Source organism: Crocodylus siamensis, chromosome 9 (genome assembly GCF_052110815.1).
Source record: "Crocodylus siamensis isolate JL-2025a chromosome 9, ASM5211081v1, whole genome shotgun sequence".
NCBI classification, from domain to species: Eukaryota; Metazoa; Chordata; order Crocodylia; family Crocodylidae; genus Crocodylus; species Crocodylus siamensis.
In genome coordinates this window covers 9,070,520-9,091,839 of record NC_143403.1, presented here as the reverse complement: position 1 = coordinate 9,091,839, position 21,320 = coordinate 9,070,520, and the positions used below count along the sequence as shown (strand labels likewise).

The 21,320-nt window shown below is 45.6% G+C and overlaps 1 protein-coding gene across 2 annotated transcripts in view; it reads right to left on the bottom strand.

Annotated features, from left to right (window-relative positions):
• Window positions 1–21,320, bottom strand: part of MAF (MAF bZIP transcription factor) — a 237,877-nt gene that overhangs the window by 27,008 nt on the left and 189,549 nt on the right. The window contains exon 3 of one of the 2 annotated variants that reach the window (XM_090063756.1): window positions 14,758–15,056. The exons of the other annotated variant lie outside the window; for it this stretch is intronic. The gene's annotated coding sequence lies outside the window, so the exon portion shown is untranslated. Of the gene's footprint in view, window positions 1–14,757; window positions 15,057–21,320 lie in introns of those variants that run through there. 2 annotated transcript variants of the gene reach the window in all.

The window sequence follows — 21,320 nt, the reverse complement described above, 5'->3', positions numbered from 1 at the left end:
CATAAGAACAAACTGCTACCAAGTTAGTGTGAGCAAGTTAGTCGGGCTGTATGGAAAAGTTTTTCAATCTTTTTTTTAATCTTGCAAGAAAAAGAAAGGACTATGACACTGTCCTTTAAATATAAAGGTTGGTAGATACAGCCAGGGACTATATGGATGCTAATTTCCACCGGCTAAGGCATTCCTTGTCACATATGACGCGACCTCCATCACAACTGTCCATGTTGAAATCAAATGTGTTGGTGGACCCTGTGTTATGGAAGGGTAAGCTTTTTATCCTAAATATTTCACAGGGGGAAAAAAAAATCAGTTTCCTCCCCTATGCCCCTGATTGTTTGTACACTTGAGTTAGGTGAGGTTAAATAAAGAGCCCACCCATCCCCATTTGCCTTTCGGAAAGATGACTGAGGTCCTAGCCAGTCCTCACGGCTACATCCCAGGGCCTCCATAAGCGCTGCAATGCAAACACAACTTCATTTTTAGCGTATTGCTATTGAGCCATGGTCTTACCTCAAAAAAAGTCTCCGTTCCCTGCCCTGCACCCCACACGCATTGGCATAATTAGCAACTCCCCACTATGAAGAGCTTGCCTTCAACGTCAAAAACCCACTAGCAGGTTACTGTTGGGGAGATGCACATGCAATCCCCACTACCCATCAGCGTCTTTTCAAACCCCATTTGCCTAGACATACAGTGGTGCGTCTCAACCAGGGTAGTGCCGCACCCTGGGGTGCCTTGAAAGCCTTTCAAGGCTGCCATGCAATGTTGGCACGGTTAGCTAGGCAAACATGATTCACAAGATAGCCCCAGCGATTTCAAATAGGAATCCACAGCATTTCAAAAGAGGCTGCCCTGTTGTGGTCTGAGTTCTTTGCAACAGAAAACTGGCTCTATTTTTTTTTCTGTAGTCAAAAAAAAAAAGAGTGAAAAAAACTAAGACCTAATAGTAGTAGTAGTAGTGTCCGGAGGCTAATGAGGGATGCCAGAGTCTAAAAAGGTTGAGAACCACTGACCTAGAGCCAGATTTCTACATGTAAACAGGGCTCGTTCCACATACGGTCACAAGGCATAGGCACCTTTGGAGTCGCATTTCCAAAAGTGCTGTAGATGATAGGAAACAGAGCCTCAAAGGTACTTAGGTGTCACATCAGTTAACTCCAATTTCCCACACAAGGGGCAGATGCTGATTTAACTTTATGTGCCCAAATGGCACATACCCAGCTGTGTAACTGCTGTTTCCGGCACTTACGCAGCATCCGCGAGCCTATTCCACAAGCAGTATGGCCTGAGCAGGTGTAGCGGGCTGCGCTCGGGCTGGGGGGGACACCTGACTGCCGAGCTTAGAAAACACAACAACAACCACAACCTGGGTCTTCCTTGGCTAGTGCAGGCTCTAACCACTAAGATGCTTAGCCAAAAGATGGCTAGGGTGGTTGCATGCCCTCACATCACAGCTTTTTTGATTAACTACCAATTTGGGGAAAGACTTAATGCTGTACTTTCACGGGTCCATGGCAGAGTTGACTCACAAGCGAGCCTAAGTGACCTCAGCTGCCTCTTGGTAGGCACTTCATTGCTTCCAAGAATGCACAGTAAGGACAAACGCAGTCATGTAGGGTGACACTTTAGCCACGTAAAGCATTTAGTCATGTACGTGCAGCTTAGGCCGTTGTGACTGCTGCAGCAGAAAGTTGTTCCATGACTCAGAGGCTTGCACCGTCTCAGCAGTGAAATAAAGCTTTCTGCCCTGGACATCCTGCTGCCTAAAGATATCCTCCACCCCAGGCTAGGCAGCCAGGCTCCCGAGACAAGGTAGGGAGGAAGCGTAACATTAGCCACGTGCTTAAGAAAGAAATCCCGGGAAGAGCTGCACAGGGAACCCACCTGAGCTAGCCACAAGTGAAATGCAGAGAAAGCAGCAGGGGTTTGGGCCCCAAAATAACAGACTGACTCGAGCAGCAGAGCTTTCCTTCTCTGTTCTTCACTCCTCCTGTGAGTGGCTAACTTCCAACAAAGGGAGGTGCCTGTCCAGCCAGAAAAGTAGTGCACCTTCACCCCCAAACTATTTGCCAGAGAATGGCTCTGTCTGTATTATTAATAATCTCCTCTGGTCCTGAGTAATGGGTGAGTTAAAATAGTCTCTTGGCATGTAAGAAACCTGAGTTCAAATCTACCCTCTGGCACAGGGGCTTGAGACTCCCAGGTACCCTGATAACCAGGCCTCTGAATAGTCTGATGGAAAGGGGAAGGGAAAATCTGATTTCTGTCCTAGGCAAGCCGTTTTACTTTATACAAGTATTTACTGGAAAGTGGATGGGAACTTCAGTCTTTCATATTGCAGCTGAATGCTCTACTGCATGCTTATGCAGTGTAATGCCTTCTGGGTACAAAGTCCTGCCTTTCCCCAAATTGGTAGTTAACCTCTTTCTCTCTGGCCCACTCAGGAGTACAACGGGAAGCTATTGCAATAGAGGAAACTGAGGAACCAAGCCTAAGTCACTCCCCACATCTGGAGAGAGCTATGCAGTCAACTGCCCCACTCTGCATCAAACAGTGCAGGGTTCAAACCTAGGGCTCCTACATGCTTAGGTGAGTACTCCAATTAATAAATTACTGTCAAGCCTGGTTGCTGCACTAGGCTTGAACACCTAATGCCATTGAGGGTTCACAGCTGCGACACCTGGCCAGATGAAGGCAAACTACAGACTGTCAAAAAAGCCTGAGGCTGAATAGATTCAGTCTTTGCAGGTTAGTCTAAGGTACAGAGATTAAATTGAAACAGAAGTGAACAAACATTTACCTTTGATTCAGCAAATGCAGTCACATGCCTGCAGTGGCTCAGGCCAGAGGCCAGCATGGTTCTCTGGCACATAGCCGGCATGGGCTGTGTATTTGCTTCCTTTTCTTGCTGCCCCCAAGGTCTCTGGGATTTGCAGCCTACAATCACAGCAGCCAGACTCTGCAGGGTTGCTTGTCACTTGCTTTTCCTGCTTCCAGGTGCCTTTGGGATTTGTAGGCCACAATCGCAGCCAGCAGTAAGTTTGAGTGGGATAAGAGGGGTTTAACTCCCTCCCTGGCCCCAGTCCCCAGTCCCCAGGGTTTGCCTGGGGCGGGGGCAGCCCACTCCACCGTAGTCTGGACTCCATCCCCGACCAGGCTTGCTCCCCCTGCCCCTTTGCTCCCTAGCTGGAGCAATGAGGGCTGGCTAACAAAGGGGCAGGACCAGCCCAGCCCAGGGCTGCAAAACACTGGGATGCTGCGACACTGTGACTTTACGGATTTGGGTCAAGCTGGTTTATGAAACATCTGTCCCAGACTCCTTCCTGGTTTGAATGAAATCTGATAGTACATTCAGCCAGGCTTACCTTAAACCAGATGAAGCTATTTTGAAACTGGTTTATGTGCACTGAGCTTCTGTTCTATTACAGGTTTCAATCAGTTTCTGATCACTTAAACCAGTTTATGTGTAATGTCTGTCCCTAGCCAAAGTGGCTCGACCAGCTGGAAAAACAAGCATCCAGGCCCCAAGCCCTGCCCCTCTCTCTGCCTTCAAGTCCTGCTTCATTTAGGTAGCTCCTGCCCTGTCGGTCTCTGAGGATCACTGCTTTAGGCATCTTTCTCCCCCCATACATTTCACATGCCTAACAGGACTGAGGAGTTCAGCAGGACATCTGGTTGATTCAACTCATCATTTCAATAGCTAGCTTCCTAAGTCAGTCAGTTGGGTTTGCAGTATCATGCAAGAAATGCCTGAATATTTTTTTAAAGTTTTGGCTTTTTTTTTTTTTTTTTAAACATTGGGGGCTAGGGAGGGGCACAGCCCCTGATAAGACAGACAGACAAATATTGAGAAATCATTCCTCAGGCTGAAGGGACAGGTTTCCTGGCTGAATGGCAAGAAGTCCCAGAATACAGATGACACACGGGAAGGGGGGCCCTACTTAGGACCCTATTTAAGCTTGGTTACTAGCTGAAGTGGTGGCATCCTAGTTTAACATACTGAACAGAGCAAGCATGAAATAGAAAGGAATCTGAGAACACATACACACATATGCACACACAAAGCCCTAGCAGCACATACTCAGTTTGTCATTATTCAAGCTTTCCAGCTCCCAATCTCTTAGAATCTGACTCTAAGAAAACCTCTGTCAGATCATTATGCAATCTTGCTTAGGGTAAAGGAAGTTTCCCCGCTTCTTTCTAAATATACATTTCCGTGGTTAGAAAATTAAAGAAATGACATGGCCGACCTTCCTAAATGTGAAGGCCTTGTTTGGGGAAGCGCACAAGTCATCTGGTAGCACAGACCCTTATCACATTGCGGTGGGCAATTGCAAAACGCCTTTTGTAGCCAGAGTCACGTTGGGTTTAAATTAAGCTAGATGAGAGCACCACAAAAAGGGCTTGTGGGTGGCTGTGCCATAAAAAGCATAGTACAGGACATTACAGTGCTATTAGTTAAAACAGCAATTTGTCAAGGGAAGGAGAAAGGAGGTGCTTGAAATCTGAATGCCCCATGCAAGTTTAAGATATGAGACACTGAGAAAACCACACAAGGGACCATTTTAAATGTCGCTACTTTTCAGAGTGTTGTAGGAGTTAATACTGTGTTAGTCCTGCCATTAAAGACTCTCTTTTTTTTCCAGGGACTGCAAAAATGTGCTTGCGGCTAGGCCTTGCCATTCAGCTTGCCTCTCAGCTACAGAGTTAATTTTTTCTTTTTCACACACACACTTTCATTTCAGGTTGGTTATTTAGAATTTCTTCCAGCTCTCTGTCTCTATATATAGGTCTAGTGTAGAGACACAAGGCGAGGGGAATTCATAGCTTCATAGTCAGCTGCCCAGCAGTGATGTTAAAGCAAGGCTACAGATGGAAGCAGACACCCGTGCAGAGAGCTCCCGCAGCGAGCAGCGCACTTGTGTACTGTACGTTTATGGAACAAACGAGCGTTGGCGCTACCAGCATCGCTGGATATCGGGACATCAACAACAAGGGTCAGTTATGACTCCACCCCCCTGTTTGACCCTGTCCTCTTATTTCTTGAGCAGGTCTTCTACACTTCATCTTCATATGCACGAGGAAGGAAGGGCACCATGTTTCTTCTTCCCCCGAGTTTATTTTCCTTACTGGATTTGCATGCACCTCACTTCCTGTCATGGCCTTTCCTGATGCTCTTGGGAAGCAAGCAGCTGTGTGAACTTTTCTGAAACCACTTACCCAAAGTCCTCTGTAATAAACCTTTCCAGCCAAATGATAACGGATGCTTGAAATGAGCTGGTCACACAAAGGCCTAGACTTGAAGCTTGGCCCTGGTCCGTCTGTGCACACTGGGATGGCACAAGGCATCTGTAAAGCCAATGTGGCACTTTAACCAGACTCTGGAGGATTTCCCCTTTTCTCTTGCTAGAGCTACTGTATGAATAGGTCCCGACACTTGTTCCCCTTTGCTCAGCTACAGTCAGCAGGCCAGAAGATTGAGGAGTTATGGTAGGGGAAATGACCACAGTCAGGCTGTCTTTACTCCTTGCTGATGCCTGACTATCTAAATAGCTCCTTTGGGCCTTAGACAGTCAAGTACACCTTAAAGAGCTGGGAGTATCTTAATATAGTTTCCTCTATAAAATAATATTGTCTTTTACAACAGCTCCATTAATTACTGCAGTTGAGTACTGGAGCCTGGACAATGATCTACAAGGAAGTTGTATTGCAGTTCTTCTGCTCAAACCTTTTGCATTCGTATCTCTGTAATCTAATCTCATATCCTGTCCTAACTAATGTGTTGGCCTTCCCTAGATAACATAACCTCTAGTTGTCTTCCCCCAAATATTTTAAATGCAAAGAAAAATACATTCATTTTTATCCATTTTCCAAAAGGGGTTTCCTTTTTTATTCTCTTGCAAGAAAATAGGTTCAAAGCAGGCATTTATCATGATAGCTAAATTAGCCAGTACCTTTAGTACAAGCAGCACAGAAGAAAAAAACAATCACTTCATCAGCCATACAATTTTAGCTCACTGGTGAAAAACCTTAAGGAAGAGTGAGAATGAAAATGAGAATACCCATTTCTGTCCCCCTGCCCCTTCAAGGTATTTGTTTGGTTCTGCATATACTGCGAAGGCTGTCACGGTGGTTAATTGAGCGCTAAGATCCTGTGTGACTGCAGTTTCACTTAGAGGCTGTATTATTTTTTTTTTATGTTGAGTCCTAAATGGCAGTGAGGTGATAAAGGGACCTGCCACTCTGTAGGTGGACGAGGTTGCACTTCAATGATGGGGAAAAATGATGCTATGCTGAAAGACATGGGTTCCCAGTAGTATACGCTCATGTCATTAAAGTGAGGGGGGACAAAGCCTGTCTCCTCTGCTGGTCCTGATACACTGGGAGCCAGAACTGCGCCGTAGTTACTGAGGGGGATTTATATTTGTGGAAGGCCACAAGCAGCCATGATTCAGTCTCCCTGGAAGTCCCACTACAGGGAGGAATAGCGGGGGTCCAAAGCATCTGACAGTAAAAGCCCTACAGAGGAGGCCCTCAGTAGCTAAGACTGATCTGACTTACTTCAGGGAATCTGTAGGTCACAAAGGTGCCAGAGAAGACCCTTTCTCCCCTTGCCAGATCACTTTCTGTTGAGTTGCAGTGGAGAATCTTAGCCTGTGAGTATGGAATGGAAATTAGGAATGACTCTACTGAAGTCAAAGGAATTATACACCTGCTTAACTGGGGAAAGAGATGGGAGAATCAGACCTGAACTGTAATGCCCAGACAAAATCGGATAGGTACACAGTATACACAAGCAACCTTGCCATCCTCACTATAGCTCATACATGGAACATAGATATAGGGATGTCCTCTCCCCTCTGAAGTCAATGCCAACACATCTATTAACTTTACTGGGGAAAGGATTTCACAGACCATGTGTAAAGTGCTTTAGGAGAAAGGTCTCTACCTAAATGGACAGCCCGCTATCCAGCAGTCCACTAGCACCAGACTTCTCAACACATCTGTCACCCCTCTCTGCACTGATGGCTCTCACCAGTTTCTTCAAAGACAGCCTAAAATAATATTTTTGCATGAAAACTTCCAATTTGTTGAAAAGACAAGTTTCCAAGCAGTTCTGGTTTTAATTTACTTTTAAATGTTGCATTTCTCCTTTGGGAACTCAGAGGAGCAAGCATTTGTTCCTCTGTGGCTAACTGCTGTAGACTAGGGACAGACATTCAAAAAGCCTGAGCCTGAACTGATTCTTTGCGGGTTAGTCTAAGCTGCCTAGGTTAAGCTGGTTTGCAACTGTACAGACATTCCTTCTGGACTGAGAAAATGCAGGCACATGCCTGCGGTGGCTCAGGCTAGAAGCTGGGGGGGGCACCAGGGCAGCTCCCTTCCACTGAGCTGAGAGGGGGAACGTGGCCAGGCCCCAGCAGGATGCTCCGGTAAGGGGGGAGGGGTTAAACCCCCACCCTACCTGTACCGTCCCAGGCTTTTCCCCACTCGCTGCTCAAGAGGAGGGAGCGTTGCCAGCCTCCAGCTAGCACTCCAAGATAAAGGGGGAGGGTGTGCAGTGCATGAATCTGTTGATGATACTGAGCTTTTCAATCTCCCTCTCCCTGCTTCTTCATATTGTCTGAAAACCTGACAGGCAAGGGAGCCAGCAGGGGACTGATAACACTGTTATCAGCCCATCAACAAAGCAAAAGCCTCTCTCATGCTCTTCTTAAACAGCTTTTTCCAAGGGAGGAACTGAGGGACATTACTAGCTGACCTGTTGATTAGTTCGAAAAAGCCCTAAGTGAACACTGTTCTGTCTGCCTGTCCCAGTGAAGTCGGAGGCACATACACAGACACCTCCCAGCATTAGCTAGCATACCTAGGATCTGTGGGGCTGGGGTCTGTGCTGTGGGAGACGGGAGGAGGGAAATCCCTGCTTGAGCAGCGAGGGGGTAGGTAGGCAGGGGGAAGCCAGGCAGACCCTGCTGTGCCTGCAGTCTCTGCCGGAGCTCGGCTAGGGACCAGAAGGGCGGGGCTAGCCCTGTTCCCTGGAGCAGACAGCACAGCCCAGGGCTGCCAAGCATCTGGGATGCTGGGGGATTCAGGTTTAACTTAAACCAGGAAAGGTTCTGGGACAGACGCTGCATAAACTGGTTTGACCCAAATCAATTCAGTCTGATATTACATTCAACCAGGTTTCTCTTAAATCAGTTTCAGCCATTTTGAAACTGGTTTATTACGGTTTTGAAACTGAACTTATGTTCTCTTACAGGTTTAACCAGTTTCTGATCACTTAAACCGGTTTATGTGTAATGTCTGTCCCTACCCACATCTTTCACCTTTGAATATCTGGGTTTAAATCTGGTTTTAGCACTGTGACTTGAGACCTGTATTCATTTTCGAGCTCTGCCACAGACTTCCTGTGTGATCATGGCAAGTCACGTAAGCTTTCCTTGCTTCTTCCCACCTATAATACAGGGACAATAATACTTTTTTTGTTCCAGTCTCTGTCTGTTTTATCTAGGGAAGACCTGTGCTTTATCCTGTGTTTGTGCTATACCAAGTACAATGAGTCCCAAGGGTTGGGACCTCCAGGAACTACCTTGCTACAAATAAATAACAAAAAACGATAATGGGTTTGGCGTGCAGCTAAGCAACCCAGTCCTGTTTCTTAGCAGGTTTGTGTGAGCTGTTCTTGGTTTCAGTTCACATGAGTTCTCTCACCTCCTGAGTTTCCCTTTGACTTTCAGGTTTCTGCCTTTTTTCCACCTGAAGCCATAAGCTCACCCAGGTTTGCTCAAACCTTAGGTTACGTTTGCCAGAAGAATTCATGAAATGCAGCAAAATTCTTGGGGAAAGTGACCTGAAGTTCTGGTCCTCATGAAAGCCCATTACTTCATCAAGTGAGCAAGGCTTTCTCTCCCACATTTTCCTCATCTTTAGTTTGGTCAAGCTTCCAACATCTGGAGCCGTTTTGAGATGTAGATGTCTGGATGAGGCCCAGTTTTAAATTTTGCTGATGGGTTACTTCTCAATTTCTCTCCTAGGGAATATTCCGAAATTAAACTGTTCCTGGTCAAATAGGTTAGAACGGACCGAATGCAGTAGTATTTGTCGAGTTTGCCCATAGCTACTTAACAAGAAACATCTTTGCAACTAAAACCAGATCTGAAGGACAAAAGCAGAACCACTTGATATTCATCCTAAAGCAATTAAAAATTGCATGGCACGGTGGTGGGACCTTCCACAAGCTACTCCACCTACTGTACTCCTGACCTTTCATACTTTATTCTCAGGATGAAGAATTCAGCTGTACGCCATCATCAAGAGCTTGATAGGTGTAACTATGATTTCGGAAGCTATTTAGGGTCATGCAGATTTTACCTTCATCTGTCCTGAAACAAGAGAAGGTCTGCTGCCCTTTTTTGCACAGGTGCTTGCAGAGAGCCAATGCAGGGCATGTGATGACCCTCATAAATAAGGAGTTAATATGAGAACAAATGCACAATGTCTGGGATTTAAGATCTATTAGGTACAACTGGTAATTTTAGCCAAGTTTTATTTAATTTTGTACCAATGTTTCAAAATGGTGTTCGCTCAGTTTTTACTATTTTGCATAATGTCAACTGTAATACCATTTTTGAGGCATAATTCATTGTTCCTTAATGATTTCTTTGTGGAGTATTAGACTCTAAATACTGATCTGCATTTCAGAGAGACTGCCAAGTGATATCCATTTCCATTACCCTTTGCTCCCTGATTTGTGCTTAGCACGTGCAGACCTGAGTGGAAGGATCAGGCTTCAAGTTACTCACTAATGCAATCTCCTATATCCTACATTTTGTATAGGACATCCTGAGTTCACAAGGAACTATACGTTTACAAGGTGCAGTCATTATCTGTGAATTTTTCATATACTTCCTAGGCTAAGATCAACAGGCTCCCAGGCCCCACCAGTTTTCTTCAGCACGACTGAAGTTGGTCTTTGTGTTTCTGATCAACAAAACAACCTAAACAGCACCCCAGTGAATCTAGCAAACAATCCCTCAGTGAAGAGAGGTGATGAAAATGAAACCACAGAATGAAAAAGGCAGAAACACAGCACAGACAAGCACAGATAACGGGGATTTTTCCTTCCTCAGTTACTTTTGTCAAGTGGTAGTGGCGAGAATTTGCATTTTTGTAAATCAAGTGAAATAAGAGCTGTTTTTAAGAAATGTAATTTGGCTGTTTCAGGCAACTGCCAGGTAAGCTTAACCCTTAACACAAAAACAGGCAAGCATCCGTGACACTAGATATTTTGTCTTGGGCAGGGTTCTTCATTAAAAAGAAAATAAGATAAATGTTAAAAGCCCCCAGTAGCCGCTTTCAATGTGTAGCGATACTCTTGTTTTGCATCTGTTAGGGAAGATTCGGTGGTACTTTTTCCTCTGGGATTTAGACAAATAAAAATATTAAACTGGCCGAGATTTTTGACAAGTAAGAACTGGGTCCAGCAGCCCCGTGCAATTTTTGGAGAGGCTCATTCTGAGCCGCTTCTGATGCAGGATCGTATCCCGGGAGGAGTTCAGCTTCCGCGAGTCCCATGACAGTCAAGGAAAAGTTGCAGCTCGCCAACTGACTTACGAACACTTTCGAAAGGTGCTGAGCACCCTCAATTCCCACTGTCAGCAACTGATCCCCATAAGATCAAGCCCTATATTCTTAGCATCCAGATCTGTATAATGGATTCCCCGAGAGACATTGTAATGTCCTGTGTCAAAAAGACACCTCCTGCCATCTTGGCATTCCTGCCCTGAGTGTTGTCTTTGTAATGGTGACTGATGGAGCTGAGAAAATCATGTCCCAAGACCCCCCGATACCAAAGCACAGTAGGGAAACCATCTGAATGGACTGAGTGCTTTTGTCAGCACTTGATTATTCGAGAGGATGCCCTCGTTTTCTCATGGTTCGATTACCCACAACCACAAGCTGGAAGCTCTGCATTGGGCCCACCTCACTTCCAAGCTGCAGAGCCCATCACTGCTGCCTTTCAACCTGTCTGTTAAAACTGCCGCCTAACAGCGATTACCTTAGGATCCTCTGCCTCGGCAGACCCTGGCTGGATCCAAGTGCTACAGGGATGTTTTTAGGGATGCAGCAGGTTCAGGAGCAGTACCTCCAGTTTCCAAACTTGCCCTGACAGCAAGCATTTTGCTCAGTTTCTGCAACCATGATCTGAAGGTGCTAGGATGCTATTTCAGTGTGTTTATATTGCCCAGTGTTTGGGAAAGAGGAGCATGTGCACTTTCAGCTCAGTCTGGTATCAGATCCTGCTGTCTTGTGTCCTTCTTGCTAATCACCTAATCACTTTGTGTGGTGCGCTACTGGCTGGGAAGTCGGCAGTCCAAGCTTCCCAACCTATTGCTTCGGCGTTGGGCTAAATTATTTATTTCGCTTGTATTTTTTTGGCTTTCGCCTCCAGCGGGATCACAGATAGAGCGTATTTACTCGTCTCTGCTTGCCCCAGTCAGCTGAGGAGCCAGGCTGGAGTGAAAGCAGCTGCTTCTGAGCAGCGTGCATGGTTTGTGCTCATTCTCAATTCCCAGCGAGCAGGATCCTTCAGCGGTGATGGAGTAGCTCTGAGTTTCAGTCTATCTGTCACTGCTCGACTGTTTTACTGTGCACACAATGCGCTGATGGGCGACATCACTCAACTGCAACAAGTCCAGCTACAAAAGCAAGTAGCGGCAATTTGTAGCCTCAATGCAGCCATTTAATCATTCCCAACACTTCCCTGGTTGCCACTCTGGATAAACGAACTTGAGAATTAAGAACAAATATTTGACTCCCCCCCACCCCAATAATTTTACGCAGCCCTGTTTAGACTGTATGGTACTTAACAGGAGACCTTTGCCCTTTAGTTAAAAGCTGTGACCAGAAAACCCCACCTCCTCGTAATGAGCTTTTTGTTCAGCTTACAGGGAGGGATTTGCACTCAACTCTTGCACTACAAATGCTTTGTTTGCATGGCTTTTTTATTCAACTGATGAATAAAAAAAGAAAACTCCAACCTCTATACATGTTTCAGTCTCCATTAAGACAACAAAGAGCTCTAAATGCATGTCCTAGCAACGGCAACAATTTGAAGAGCGAGAGAGAGAAGAAAGAAAACATGGCTATTTAACTGTACTACTTTCCATGGCTAGCCTTTAATGCTTCTGTCAGAAAACAAAACGCCTTTGAATATCATAATATGTACTTCTGGGTAAAAGGACAGATAGCAGTTTTGGAATCAATATTATGCTCTTTCTACTGTGAAACAATCATCCAAGCAATGGCCTCTGTCAAGTTTATACTTGCTTATATTTTTTTTTTTTGACCACATGCTGAGACCTTTCCTACTCCAGTGGCCTTGAAAATGTCTCTGTTTCTTCGTCATCGTCTTTTTTTGCTGTTTGCTTCAGAGAACCCTCGACTTCCCCTAATCTCCTGTTCTTTCGTTCTAATCATTACATATGCTTAATAATGATAGACCACAGACACCAACATCGCATTATGAACAGGCTGAAACTCGGCGGACTAAACGCAGTCACAACAAGAGACAACTCCGCAGGGCTCACAAAGTGCTTAAAATAGAGCACACAAAATGCATGCACCCTAGGAGTGGCAAGGAATGGCTTTGCTGTGAAAGAGTAAGTAGAAACCTTGTGCACGCTTGCTTGCATGTGTGTGCGCGCGCATGTGTGCGCACGCGTGTATGTAAGTACAGTAGGACTGATTTTTCACACCGTCGCACAGCTTATGTGCTCGTTTTATTCTGGTATAACTCCAATTCCTCGTGATGCTGGCATAAAACCAAGTCTGTTGAATGAAGAATAAGCTTTACTTTTATTTGTACCCAACACAGAATTCAATGGAATAATGAAATGTCCACATATGGAAGATGACTCCTGAAGATTTCTGATGCTTGGCCAGCACCTCAGTCTTACTCTAGCCATGCAAATGGGTTAGAAAGTCAGGGTAATAAGACAGTTGAGGCATTCCTTTACGGAGACAGAGGTGGCATTAAGGGGGCCTGAATTCTCCCACCCCAGTGTATTGCAACAGGCTTGTCAGCTTATGAAAGCTTATGGGTATATCAGCCAGCTACCACTGCTCAGCTAACAACTCAGTAGTAAGTCTTTGTGTGCATATTCTTACCTACTAGTAAATGCAAGGCTCCTGTTCTCAGTGAAAGTGGGGTAGCTTGCCCTGCATTTACTGCAGGTAAAACTGTGTTCCTGAACGGCTGCCACAGGGCAGCGGACGTGCTATAGCTAACCTGGTGGTGACTTGTTTGTCCACGCTCTGAGTCAATGCAGATCTTAAAAGCTGCATTTTTTAGCTGCCTGAACTGTAGAGAATCTATGCTAAAGTAGGGCGGTGCAGAGGTTTCTACTGGCATTTTGTACAATTTTGGGATGGCTGTTAACAATGCAGACTTGCTGTGAAAGTGCCAGCAACAAACCTCCAGCTACATCGGGGTAGGCCACCCCCGGCACGGGTGCCAGAGCATGGCACGTGAAGGCAGCTTGCTTGGCACGCAGGCCTCAGGGCAGATGGTGGGGAGGGGGCTCTGGCTGTGCTGTCACAACAAGGATCGGGCCCCTCACAGCCCCTCTGCTGTCCTCCCCGCACACACCAACATCTTACAAGTCGAGGTTGTGGATGCTTTTGGCATTCAGCTCCAAAACATTGCTGATCTCCAAGCTACTTCATAATCTGTAAAGTGAGTCCAGTGGATAGGACCATACACCCCTTTTTCCATGGCTAAATCCATGCCTTTTTCCTATAAAGCCAACCACTATAGCAATGAGGGCTGGTTCAAAAGAGGACCAGAGAAACCACAGACCACACAATTTAGAAACCTCTGGGTTGGCTATTTTACACAACAGTGTTGTGATTCCAAGACCCAATAGCTCAAGATTTAATAGGGCTCGAAACTAATAATAATAATAATATAATTGCAACAAGGGACTCCACACTGTCTAAAGTTCCCATTTCCAGTTTGGAGCACTGAATATCACCAAAAAAAAGAGAGAGAGAGAGACAAACCACACTTCTTTTCAGGGGAAGTGGATGGAAGAGGAAGCATAAATATTTTAGTAGCATGTTATTTCTTGCTCACTTGTTTTTTAGCCGGTAGCTGTTTGTGCTGCTTGGAGACTTGGAGTGTTAGCTGTTGTCTAGGGGGAGATGGAGATCATTTTAGTTGCAATGTTAAAGGACAAAGGTGCCACTTTTCAATCCCCCAATGTGACGTTCCAAAGTGACTGTTGCCTTATATCACCCGTAGGCAAGACATTATTATGGACCCCAGGCTAGATCCACAAGAGAACTTGGGCTGTGATATGCTCAGCATTGTGGTATGTAACTTTTATGTGCCAGGCCCCTGGAATGGGATCCAAGAGCCCAGGTTAGGCTCACAGACCCTGTATACAGTGCCCCTGGAAAAGCTCCCTTGTGTTTGTGGAACCCAATGGACCATGTACTCCTACAGCCCCATGCTGATGAAGTTGTGGACTACAGGAATTGGTCCTTCAGGAACAGTTCTCTGAAAATTGTTATAATTATCTGTTGGAAGGTGTTACAGAAATGTACCGGCATCTATTTAAGGGTTGCTCTAGGAAGGTCTTACTTGCCGGAAAATGGGTGATTGCCCAAGCTGGTCGGAGACTTGGAGCGGTCAACCTCTCTTCCAAATGCAACGGTAAATGATGATGGTTTTCCTAATAGCCTGTAGTAATGGCAGGCTTTGAATCTGAGTTACATGACTCCTCAATTAGACACACTTCCTCAAATGCCTACTTTCATAAAACTAACAGCGTCCGCATCTCTCGCAGAAAGTTTTGTAATGAATTTGGTTTTTATATATTTTCAGCTGTCAACAGCAGAAAACCCCCTTCAGGCACTTCACTAGACCTTTTATCCGTATGCAGGAAAAAGAATTGATTGATTTTGAAGTTAAACGTTGGCATCTGCTGTTATTCAAAACCAGGACCTTGGATACACTCATCCGCCATGCTTTCAGCTCAGCCACCAGTGTGCTGCAAATGAAGACAAGCTGTTGTCAAATGAGAAATGCAAAATAGTCAATCTGTTTGTCTGTTTAATGTAACTGGGAACATAAGCTGCTAAAAATGCTACCATTCTGCACTGTCAGATGGGAGACACTCTCCAAGAAACGAAAGCCTAATGACCCATTTTACTCAGGCGCTGTGGAGTTCCTCCTAATGGTATTTTCCATATGTACTTCAACATGCTTTTAACTGAAACTGCAAATGGTACTATTTTCTATCTAACACAAGCGTGTAATCTGTGTAGTGTATTTTTTTTTTTCCTCTGGCACCATGAAGGAATGCTGATGTTCAAGGCGTCTTGAAACAGTGAGCATATTGCTCAAGCATCTGATGCTCATCTTCTCTTTACACCTGTCATTGTACTGTATTAAAGGGAAAAAATCAAGTCATTAACCATGATAGATATGTTTTTAATAAGAAAGTGTTGCGCCTCACCAGGCAGATAAATAGCGAGTCTTAAGATATCTTCAGAGCCCGAGCATACAATTACAGAATAAAGTTAAAGATGCTGGGTACTCTTCAAAGACTATGGGAACTTGTAAAGATTAGGTCTACTCCCAATTACCCAAGCTGCACTTCTTCAAGAATTTTTCAGCACTCAAATAGCTAATTTGACTTTTGCTCTGAAACTTCCTTAGCCCCACAGATCATTACGGGTGAAATCTTGCCTAAACAAAAGTGTGATTTGTCCCAGAAAACAAGCCTTGTCATTTTTTAAAGATCAAACAGGACTTTTTTTCTTTTAACAAACAGTGTCAGAGAGGAGGAAGGTTAAATGTTTGGATACTTTCCCACCTGTCTGTGCATGTGATTTGTACAAGTGGTGGAAATTTAAGGTACCTGGCTGTAAAAAATGCCATGTCTTTGAGTGAAAGAAAGACTGACCACTCAGTTTCCCTTTTTGTCATCGCTGAAAACATGCCCCATGCCCTCTGCTAGCTCTTTTTATACCCCCAGGGCATGTACATTTGAAATGTTCAGAATTTTTTATTTAGATTCCTTTCTATCCCACACAAACTTGCTGTTACCACAAGGATTTATTGTAAATTATTTATATCAGAAATGCTCACTTGTGAAAGGTAGCAGGAAAACGGGGGGAAAGCTATGTTTAAACGCTTTAAAAAATCAGTTGCACATTGCTGAAAGTTTCTAGGTGCCTTATTTTTTAAGTGTTCCTCACTTGAAGGCTCTGTCCAATATCTGGGTGTTGAGATACAAAGACCAATTAAATTTGATATTTCCAAAACAAGATGTTAAGTACCTTTATTACCCAACTTCTCTTCCATAGAAAAGCAATTCCCATCAATCCAGCTTCTGCCATCAGTAGCACTCAATAGCAATTTATTCCATGAGTTGAATACCCAGAGTATATTCAGTAGGGCTGTGTGAACCATCGGTCCCTGATTTGATTTGGTGGAGATTTGGCCTGATTTGGTAGCCGAATCTCCAAATCTGAATCGAACCAGGAGACCCTTTAATCTCTCCGAATCAAATCAGAACCCTCTGAATCCATTTGGAGAGATTCAGAAAGATTTGGAGATTTGGCCATAGACACAGCTTTAAATGTTTTTTCTACTTACCTCAAGGTACCACGGGGCTCATGCATGCTGTGATCCTGGGCTGGATGGAGCATCCCACAGGAGCGTGGGGGGCTCCCCAGCGTGCCTGGCAGAAGACCCAAAAGTGGATCAGAAGTACTTCCAGTCCAATTCTGGGTTCGCTGCCAAGCAGCGGGGGCCTCCCCCTGCGCTCCTGTGGGATGCTGCATGCACCCCACCATTGCCGCGTTCACAAGCTGCACTGGTACCTCGAGGTATTTAGAAAAAACATTTAAAGGTGTGTCTACAGCCAAATCACTGATTCTCCAAATCAGCATCGAATCTTCAGATTTGGATTCAGGTGAATCGAATCGGGGACAGTGATGCAAATCAACAAATCGAATCACTGTCCCTGATTCAGGCTGAATCTGAATCCGAATCGCATATGGCCCGTTCCGCACACCCCTAATATTCAGTAGATGGAAATCAACATAGCTCTGGTGACTTTTCAGCTAGTGCACATCAGTGCAGCTCTGCCAGAGTGTTTTACTTTGCATACTCATCTCATGGAGTCCATGGGCAGCTGGGCGCCAGGTCAGGGAGACATTCCTGGAGCCCCTCTCCTGGCTGCCACCCCCACTCACTGGGCAGTGGGGGGTGGCAGGGGAAAGCCGGTGGGAGCTGGCCAAACTCCCTGCTTCTTTCCAAAAACAGGGATTACCATCAGCTGCTGTCCCCTAGCTGTTCTCCATGCCTTCCCAGGACAGGGGGTCTCTCCCCCAGATTCTCTCCTTCTGGTCCCTAGGAGGAGTTACACCGGGGGAAGTGTATAGAGGTTCAATCTATAGAACAATTTAACCCTAGCTGTCACTGGGTTATTTTTGCTCCCGGTGAAAAAGTCTGAACGTCTGTACACTTCAGGTTTTTACCAGGAGAACGGTAATTCTCCCAGTAGAACCTGCATCTCTGTAGCTGGCCTTTCCTTATCATACCCAAATTCATAAATACCACTTACACTTCACTGCAAACTGAATTAAATTCTATTTAACCTTTCAGAGACATGTTAGGAAACATATAGAAGATAATTATCCAAAGGCAGTACAGTGGGGACTGGCATCAATGATGTTACAGCGTTTGGGGTTTTTTTGTTCAGGGGAGAGACAGCAGAGAAAGAGCAGATGCAGAAGCTAAAGACAGGGAAGGCAGGTATGCAGCGTGTTGGGTTAATAGACTGGCCATTCATCTCCAGGATTATAGAGAAATTGTAATATGATCTCAGAATTATCTGCTCACTAACCAAAAACACATTAGAAAAAAATAACATTTTGCTTCCAGATAAAGAGCCTAGCAATGAAGGGAGGGATTTTGAACAGGAAGAAAAACGATGTTCCAATTTCTCTTGCCGGGTGCCTCTCGCCTGAAAAAGGGCCCCTTCCCGACAGATCAAAAGCCATGGAAGAAGTGTTGCATTGCAGTTGCCTGAATTATACTTGGCCTCTGAATAATAAATAGGGAATTTCTAGAACCACAAGCTCATTAATGAGCACTAATTCAGAACTGATGGCACAATGTTCAGTAATTTAAGCAATGTAGACAATGAAGGTTCTCAACTCTGGTACAAAGAGTGACCTACAGAATCCTGTGCAATGAGTAATTACAGCTAATATCCATTTCAGCTTCTATTAGAACATCCAATAAAACAAGGTCACGACAACAGGCAAGGATCGCATCCCTGCAAGCATCACAGTTGAGAGAGACAGAGTCACCCTGGAGCAGGTGGACCGTTTCTATTAGTTGGGCTCCTCAATGAATAAGGCTTCTGACAGCTCCCTCGAGAACTGTGGGAGGTTTACAATTGTTCATCCAGCTATGACATCACTAGAAGACCCCTGTAAGATGGGGGCAATTTTTTCAAGAACACAAAGGTTAGGCTTGCCTGGGTTTTGTTTTGACCCAGAGCTAACAATGGCTCTAAGGGCAGAGCACATATTACTGACACTTTTTTAGCCTTCACAGATTGGCTGCAATTAAAGCTTGCTGTGAATGATGCAGGATGGACCCGGCATTTATAGGACAAGTCACAAAAATGGAAATTGCTGCCATCTGAAAGGGAGCCATTTGGTGGTACAATAGCAGAGTGGACTATTTGAAGCGTCTTTTGTCTTTGCAACTTAGTAGATTTAAAAAAAAGGAGAATAACTGCAGGGAGAGAAAACTCACATCATTAAAAAGAAAGGATTTGCAAATATTTTGGTATTTTAGTTCAGCATCGTAAGCCCTTGGGTGGTTGCAAAATATTTGCAACAATGTTTAGAAATTCCACCTTCTGTCAGACAGAATTTACCCCCCCCGAACGTGCTAAAATTTAATTCCTGATTATTCATTGTTGTCCTGCTTCCCCCTGACAGATTTTCACTGATGCCATTTGACTCTAAAAAACATTCAGACAATACGTATCGCGACCAATGCGAACAGCTTGCAAACAAGAAGCAGGCTGAAAACTGTTTAGCAAAACCATCTGAGAAATGCTTAGAAATCAAGAGAGGGTTACAAACAATTCACTAACTAATCTAATTGCATAAAAACCAGAATTTTTAATGAACAGCTTGACCAGCTCATAAAATCAACATTATGGGCAAGAACTTTGGGCTTATTAAGAGTTCATTAAGAGTGTCAGTCCAGCAGAGCAAAGCAGCCTTGATGTGAGCTTAACTGGCACGTGAAGGATTTCCCCAGCATGGGGGACTTCTCTGATGGAGTAAGGCTGGCATAGGAACTCTGGGACCTAGTCCCTATATCACAGCAGTCTCCAGTAGCTGGAGATTATCTTGTGGCCACAGGTAATGAAACATAAGACAGAACAACTGACCCTTGTCAGGACTCAGTGGGTGCATCTACACATTCATTAATGCACCATAATTAGGGTGCATTAAGTTAGTACCTATATAATGAGAGATACTAGTTTAATGCGCCGTAATCAGAGCTACTGTGCATTAGTGCAAACCAATGGTCTTTTTGTGATGTTAATGAGCAGAATTAGTCTACTGCGCCTGAAGTGTTTTGTGCAGACGTGCCCAGAGTAACCATGCCTAACTTTTAAGTGCCCTTTTCATGGAAAATTATGAGACCAACATTTAAATATCAATGCACAGTGGAACAGCTTAAAAAAATAGGAAGAAAGGCTAGGAAGCCTGTGTTAATGATCACCAGGGACCTGGGTTTTCCATTTCCCAAGGAAAAATGGAGTAAATATAGGATTTTACTTTTTACCAGAAACAAACCTGGATTTCTCATTTTACTGGAGAAATCACAAATTTTTCAGTTTTGCAATGAGCTCCCTGCAGGTTGGCAGAGTTGCAGCCTTGAGGCGGCTGGGAGGAAGCGAGAGGAGGGTGATGAGACAGGGGGTGCCAGGTGCGTGTACATGCCCCAGGCAGCCTGGAAAGCAGCTCCCGCAGGTATGTGGGGGGCAGGGGGAAGGAAGAAGGTAGCTGGGCAGGGCTGGGGCTGCTTCCCAGCTGGGCGGTGCATGGGACTTGGGGCCCAGGCTTGCAGTGTACAGCTGCAGGACCCCAATGGGGAGTGGGACGGTGCCGTGGATAGCTTGTCCAGGGGAAGGCTGGCTCCCCGCTGCGGCGTGCACTCCCAAGGGGACTGGAGGGGACCTGTGCCTCCCCAGATCTGTGTACAGGGTTCTGCCCTCTGCCCTGCCCCGGTGCCTCCGCAGCCCGGAGGGCACAATTTGGCATGGCAGGGAACAGCAGAGCCATGTGGAGAAGCCTGGCAACGTGCCCATGGTGTGCACGGCTGCAACGAGGGCAGCAGCACCGGGATGCTCCTCTCAAAGCAGCCACGCACTGGGGGTGCATCACTAGGGCAGTGTGGAGCTTGCACTCGCAGGCAGCTTCATCGTGCGGCCCTGCTGTTCTTTGCCATGCTGGGTTGTGCCTACTGGGCTGTGGAGGCCCTGGAGGGAGGGCAGCAAGACAGGAGCCCGAGCCCACAGCCACCCCGCGCACAGATCTAGAGGGTGCAAGTCCCCCTGCCCCCCTCAGGAGTGTTCAGCACGGTGGGGAGCCAGCCTCCCTCACCCCCCCAGCCCACAGCAGGCAGCAGGTGGGAGTGAGAGCAGGTGGCTGTGGACCCATGTCCATAGCCCTGGGGGCTGGGGAACCCTCTGGCAGAGCTGGGGGAACACGGGTTGTGTGTGGCGAGTGAGGGGCACCAGCAGGACCGGGGGAGCTGTGGGAGGGCCTTTAATTTTAATCATGAATTTCGTGGGTTTTATCAGAGAATTTGCAATTTTTTGTCAGGGAAAACCAGGATCCCTGGTGATCACCAGGCTCAATAAATACAGGCATGCATGAATGAGAACTAACAACCACCAACTTTATTGTGGAGCGGTAGGCAACTTCTGCGTCTCTCCACCTAACTACTTAACTGAGAGACCATCTCCCAATTACCAACATTCTTAGTCTCCTTCGTTATGGAACATCTTTAAATTACAAATTCTGGACTGATCTCCCCACCTCTCCACCTCAAGGTTTGAAATGAATTCCTTTGCGGGCCTAACCCTGAATGGTTTATAATTTGCAAGCAACCCAAGCACACAAATCCTAGCTATAAGGATATGCATCTACCATACCAACCCCTGCTGCAGCCCTCCTCCTCCTACAAAAATAACACCCACTCA